Here is a 6,844-nt window from a genome sequence, read left to right on the forward strand (position 1 = left end):
CTCAGACCTGTTGAGAAGTAACTTGATTGAGGCGGGTGGGGAAATGTCTTTATTTTGGAGAAACTGCATTGGTTTGCATGTCCTACCATTTCCTTCTCAACTTACAGGAGCATCGTCAGACCACTCACTCTGCAGAGTGCAGCTGGAGGGAATGTATGTACTAGGACCACCTTGATGATCTCATAGCCGGTCTCATACCTGTCTTCTGCTCAGCTGCAAGGATTCCCCTTCCTGAATGACTCCCATGCCTATTGCTTTCACCATCTATCCCAGACTTTTAACTCCTGTCTTAAATCCCCAGTGCCCCAACTCCGTTCTTGTCACCAAGGCAACTGTCAGTGCTTAAAAACAAGCTCTTCATGTAGGAAGTATGAGTCAATACCATCACTACTAAAAAAGGGTCCTCAATCTCCGTCATGTCTTTCTAGTCCTCTCAGCTGTGTGTGACAGTGTGGACCACCCTGTTCCCCTGTGAAATCTGTCCCCTCAATTTCCCCTTCACAGCCCCCTCCTGGTTTTCCTTCTTGGGCTTTTCTTTCCGATCTAGACGAATTGTACATTCCAAGGGCTTAGTACAGTGCTCTGTGCACAGTAAGCACTCAAATATGATTGAATGAATAAATGAATGAGGGACAGGGACCCTGTCCAATCCGACCTACTTGTATTCACCACGGTGACCAGCACAGTGGCTGGCACATAGAAAGCACTTAACAAATATCATTAGAAAGGAAACAAAAAACAAAAAAGAGAGACAGAGTAGAGGGGACCATGGGGACTGGGGAGGCCTCAGTGAAGAGCTTGTGTTCATTTATTGATCAATTGAATGAATTAATTATTTGACTATCCTCCTGGGTGCAAAGCACTGTACTAAGCTCTGGGAAAGCCTTGGATGGGTTTAGACCCCATCCTCAAAGAGTAAATGAATGGGTTGCAGGTGTGTATAATTAAGGCTATTTTTCCAGATCCTTTTAATGATGGGCAGCTGCAAATCCTCTCCTCCTTAATAGCCTTCTGTCTCTTCCTTCTCTGATCCTACAACCCCACCCCCAGAAACCCAGTCTCTCCATTAGGTGCCCTTCAATGGGACAAGTGGCAGTGCCTCTTTAAAATCCCAGAGGGGGTTGGGCCTTTCTTTTTCCTAAATCGGGCCAGTGGGCTGTATTTGCCATAGGCTGTGAAGAGGAGATGTAGTGTATTTGTCTGTGGGTTTGGTGAGTAGGGCCTGAGATGTCCCCTTTGGTTAACTTATCTTTTGATCAGTTGTGGAAGTTGTTGGCTTGGTAGTTGATATATAGGATTAAAAGCCCCCCGTAGTGGGATTTCTCTACCTACTTTTTATACCAATGGCCCTGGTGCTGCTGAGGTCGGTAGGGCAAATGGTTTGGCTTTCATAGTTCAGGAGTGACTTGTCTTGATGCTTTTGGGGAGCTACTGAAGGTTGGTCTAATTGATGTTGCATATATCAGTGATAGGGTGGCTGGTGAGGGGAGTTACTTTTACATGGGTGAGACAACAATGGCTTGAGGTGGGGATATTGGTGTCTTTACTGATTATGGTGATTGAGGGGGTTGAGGAATTGGCTGGTCTCAAGGGTTTGAATTTGAGGGGTGGGGAGAGGATACCCAAGTCTGGGGTGATGGTAATCCCAATAATGAGAGTATTTGTTAAGTGCTTAGTAGATGCTGAGCATTGGTCTAAGTGCTGGGTGAGATAGAAGGTAATCAGGTTGGACACAATCCTTGTCCCATGTGGGACTAACATCCTTAATCTCCATCTTTACAGATGAGGTAACGGTGGCACAGAGAGGTAAAGTGACTTCCCCAAGATCACAGAGCAGGCAAGTGGCAGAGTTGGGATTAGAACCCATGACCTTCTGACTCCCAGAATTAGTCCCACATTAATGAGTTGTAGGTGTAGTTGATGGTGGTAAGGAGAATGTGTTTGATATTACTGACTTGTCCATACTGTTGATGTGATGATGGTATTTGTTAAGCACTTACTGTGTGTTTCAAGTGCTGGAGTAGGTACAAGATAATCAGATTGGATTTTGATGTGTGGAGTTAAGGGTGTCTGTAGTCCAGCCTCTGGTTTGGCTATAGTACTCATGCCCTAGAGGGGAGAGAATGCCACAGACTACACAGGTTTTGGTTTGGCTAATTGGGAGATGAATCTGGGATCTAGGAAGGGAAGTGTCTAATTTTGGTTGGGGCAAAAAAATCTCTAGAGAGGAGGAATTTGAGTGGTTGTGATGCTATTCAGTCTGGTTTTAGGGGGGATGATTGGTGCTCAGGGTTTTGTTGAGGGGGAGAAAGGTATGGGGCGGAAACCATGGGGTGCAAGGGGTGCATGCTCATCGTCTCTCTGTGTGTCTGTGTCTGTGTGTGTGTCTGTTGAGGTCTCTCCCTTTGCTCTTGCCAGCCCCCAGTTAGCTGTATGACGTACTGCCAGGAGTTTAGGCGATAGAAATGCCTCATCAACATATCCATCTACTCCCTCACTTCCCCTCATTTTTTAATAATAATAATAATCATTCTAATTATGGTATACGCTAAGCGCTTGCTATGTGCCAAGTACTGTACTCAGCACTTTTTAAAAAATTATTTCATGGTATTTATTAAGGGCTTACTATATGCTAAGCACCTGGGGAGATTGAACGTAATCAGGTTGTCCCACGTGGGGCTCACAGTCTTCATTCCCATTTTCTAGATGAGGTAACCGAGGGCACAGAGAAGTTAAGTGGCTTGCTCAAAGTCCCACAGCAGACAAGTGGCGGAGCAGGGATTAGAACCCACCTCCTGTGACTCCCAAGCCCATGCTCTTGCCACTGAGCCACGCTGGCAGTCCCCATTTAGGGTATTTGTTAAGCGCTTACAATGTGCCAAGCATTGTTCTAAGCATCTGCGGAGATACAAGATAATCAGGTTGTCCCACGTGGAGCTCAGACTCTTAATCCCCATTTTCCAGATGAGGTAACTGAGGGCACAGACAAGTCAAGCGACTTGCCACAGGTCACACAGCAGTAATGTGTTGGGGTAGGGATTAGAACCCACCTCCTCCCAGTCCCAAGCCCATGCCCTTGACATTTAGCCATGCTGCAGTCCCTGGATCGGGTTGATACGAGGTCATCAGGTTGGACTCAGCCCCCGGTCGAGAGGTGGGGCTCACTCAGTCTGAATCCCCATTTGACAGATAAGGGAACTGAGGTCCAGAGGAGTTAAGTGGCTTGCCCAAAGTCAGAGAGCAGACAAGCGGCGGAGCAGGAATTAGAATTCACAACCTCAGACTCCCAAGACTGTGCTCTTGCCCCTAGGCTACACTGTTTCTCCATTTAACTTTCCTGTCTCTCCTCCCCCCACTGTTTGTAAAGTTCTCGTGGGTAGGGATCACATCTGTCAACTGCCTTGTTGCCTCCCAACCACTTAGTAATGTGCTTAAAGTTTACACATCCAGTTGCCTGGGTGACCCAAAAGGGAAAGGAATTGGGGGGAGGAGGAAGGGAGATAAGGCGACCTTAGTCCACGATAGGAAAAAAAAAAAGCCCATTTCATTTGTAGTTTTATTTATTTATTTAAAGTAAGGTCATTGGTTTGATTAAAGGATTCACTATCCTTGGTGGCATACTGAGGAATGTGTTTTAGCATCTGCAATAAATTAGCCATTTTGGGGGGTTATTTTGCTATCTAAAGGCAGAATTAATTGGATTTAAAAGAATAGGTAGGAAAGGAATTGGTGTTGATCTTCTTCCCCATCTTCAGAGGAGGCATTTGTGGTGAGTTCCAAGACCCCTGATTCTGGGCCCAGTTGGCTCTAAGCCCTGGGAGGAGGAAAGCCCCGCAGATCTCCAGAACTCTGCAGGTTGGGGCTGGATGATCAAGGGGAGAATCCTACTGGCTACTGCTCCCTCTGCATTTGCAGCTCATCACAACTCCCTTGAAGTTTATCCCCTTGAACTTGGGCAGTCACATCAAATCCTAGATGCATCCTATCATTGAAAGATGAAGCTCTGTAATTCACTCCCACTCAAAGGAGTGTGTGTGTGTGTGTGTGTGTGTGTGTGTGTTGCGCGCGCGGGCTTGCATGCATGAAAGATGGGGTTAGCTTGTGGGAGAGTAATGATGAGGCGGCTGCCACAGTCAGCAAGAAAGCTGGTTCTGGACTCATGAACCGGGTCTCAGTGCTGGGAGCTCCACAGCAATGCATTTCCCAACTCTAATCCTTGTGGAGAGATGATGCCAGGAACTGTGCCGCCACCTCTAAGGGAAGCTGTTGTTTGTGGTTGGTGAATATGTTTGTGTTTGAATTTCCATGCTTCCAAGTTCATCTGTGGAGGAGGAGGAGAAAGGCACAGAGAAGTGAAGTGATTTGCCTAAAGTCACACAGCTGACAAGTGGCGGAGCCAGGATTAGAGCCCATGAACTCTGACTCCCAAGCCCGTGCTCTTTCCACTAAGACACGATGGCATAGCTGCAATTGTCAAAGCTTACTTCTACTGGGCAATCCACATTTTGGGAAGACTCATGTTTGTAATGTAGATGGTTTTCGCCCCTCTAGCTCTCCTTTTCTATCAGACAAATGGCTCTCCTGGAGTCTGAAGTGTCCAACACATATGATTCTTAGCAGGTGACGGAGGGCAGGACGGGGAGACTTGTGTCTCCATAATCACTCTCAGGCAAGTCTTCCGGGACCAGATCTCACAATACCAGGTCTCACAACGCCAGCCATGACGGAGTACTTACTGTGTGCAAAGCACTGCACAAAGCACTTGGGAGAGTACACTAGGACAGACACATTCCCTGCCCATAACCACAAGGCCTAGTGGCAAGAGCACCGGCTTGGGAGTCAGAGGATGTGGGTTCTAATCCCATCTCTGCCACTTGTCTACTGTGTGACCTTGAGCAAGTCACTTAACTTCTCTGTTCCTCAGTTCCCTCATCTGTAAAACGGGAATTAAGACTTGAGCCCCACGTGGGACAATCTGATCAACTCATATCTACCCTAGAGCTTAGAACAGTATGTGGCACAGAGTAAGTGCTTAAAAGCAGTGTGGCTCAGTGGAAAGAGCACGGGCTTTGGAGTCAGGGGTCATGAGTTCGAATCCCAGCTCTGCCACTAGTCAGCTGTGTGACTGTGGGCAAGTCACTTAACTTCTCTGGGCCTCAGTTACCTCATCAGTAAAATGGGGATAAAGACTGTGAGTCCCACGTGGGACAACCTGATTCCCCTGTGTCTACCCCAGCGCTTAGAACAGTGCTCGGCACATAGTAAGCGCTTAACAAATACCAACATTATTATTATTATTAAATAGCATAATAACTCAGTATCTTACTCCCCGAGCACATCCTACAGTGATCAGCACACAGTTCATGCTCCATAATCACCAGTATGTTTTCACCTCATTCTCTCCTTAGTGCCTATAGCACAGGCCTGGGGGTTTAAAGGTAATGGGTTCTAATCCTGACTCCCCCGCTTGTCTGCTGTGTAGCCTTGGGCAAGTCACTTCACTCCTCTGTGCCTCAGTTACCTAATTTGTTGAATGGGTCTTGAGACTTTGAGCTCCACATGGGACAAGGACTGCGTCCAACACAATTTTTTTTGTATCCACTCCAATGCTTAGTACAGTGCCTGGAATATTTTAAGTGTTACAGATATGCACATAAATGCTGCAGGGCAAAGAGCGGATATCTAAAGGTTACAAATCCAAGGATGTTGGCAATGCAGAAGGGCCAAGAAGCTTGGGGGAAAGAGGGCTTAATCAGAGTAGGCCTGTTGGAGGAGTTGAGACCTTAATAATGCTTTGAAGAAAGGGCGAGTGGTGGTCTGGCCTATGTGGAGAGGGAGGGAGTTCCAGGCCAGAGGGAGGCCGTGGCTGTGGGGGAAGCAGCATGGCTCAGTGGAAAGAGCCTGGGCTTCGGAGTCAGAGGTCATGGGTTCGACTCCCAGCTCTGCCACTTGTCAGCTGTGTGACTGTGGGCAAGTCACTTAACTTCTCTGTGCCTCAGTTACCTAATCTGTAAAATGGGGATTAACTGTGAGCCTCACGTGGGACAACCCGATTACCCTGTATCTACCCCAGCGCTTAGAACAGTGCTCTGCACATAGTAAGCGCTTAACAAATATCAACATTATTATTATTATTAAGGGGAGTCAGAGGCGACCTAGAGGAGATGGAGGTAGGTGAGGAGGTAGCCGGCGCTGTTGGAGCAAAGGATCACCAGGTGGCGATAGAGAGGCGCGGCCGCCCAGGATCACCATGTAGTAGAGAAGCAGCGCCGCCTGGTGGCCACAGCCCGGGCCTGCGCGTCAGATGGACCTGGCTCCTCAACCAGACACCGCCAACCTGTCTTCTAGGTGACCTTGGGCAAGTCAGTTCACTTCTCTGCGCCTCAGTTACCTCACCTCTAAAATGGGGATTAAGACGTGTGAGTCCCATGTGGGACGTGGACTGCGTCCAAACTGATAGGCTTCTTCCTATCCCAGTGCTCGGTAAAGTGCCTGGCACAGAGAAGCAGCGAGGTTTAGTGGAAACAGCACGGGCTTGAGAGTCAGAGGTCATGGGTTCTAATCCCGACCCCGCCACCATCGGCTGTGTAATGGTGGAAAAGTCACTTAACGTCTCTGTGCCTCAGTTACCTCATCTGTAAAATGGGGATTAAGATTGTGAGCCTCATGTGTGACCACCTGATTACCTTGTATCAACCCCAGTGCTTAGAACAGTGCTTTGCACCAAGTAAGCGCTTAACAAATACCATAAGTATTATTATAGTGAGAGCTTCACAAACACCCTAAAAAAGATGAGTGCCACCCGGGGCTGATAGAGAGGCAAAGCCTCACAGAACAGTAGCTT

This window comes from Ornithorhynchus anatinus, chromosome 5 (assembly GCF_004115215.2).
Source record: "Ornithorhynchus anatinus isolate Pmale09 chromosome 5, mOrnAna1.pri.v4, whole genome shotgun sequence".
Lineage (NCBI taxonomy): Eukaryota > Metazoa > Chordata > Mammalia > Monotremata > Ornithorhynchidae > Ornithorhynchus > Ornithorhynchus anatinus.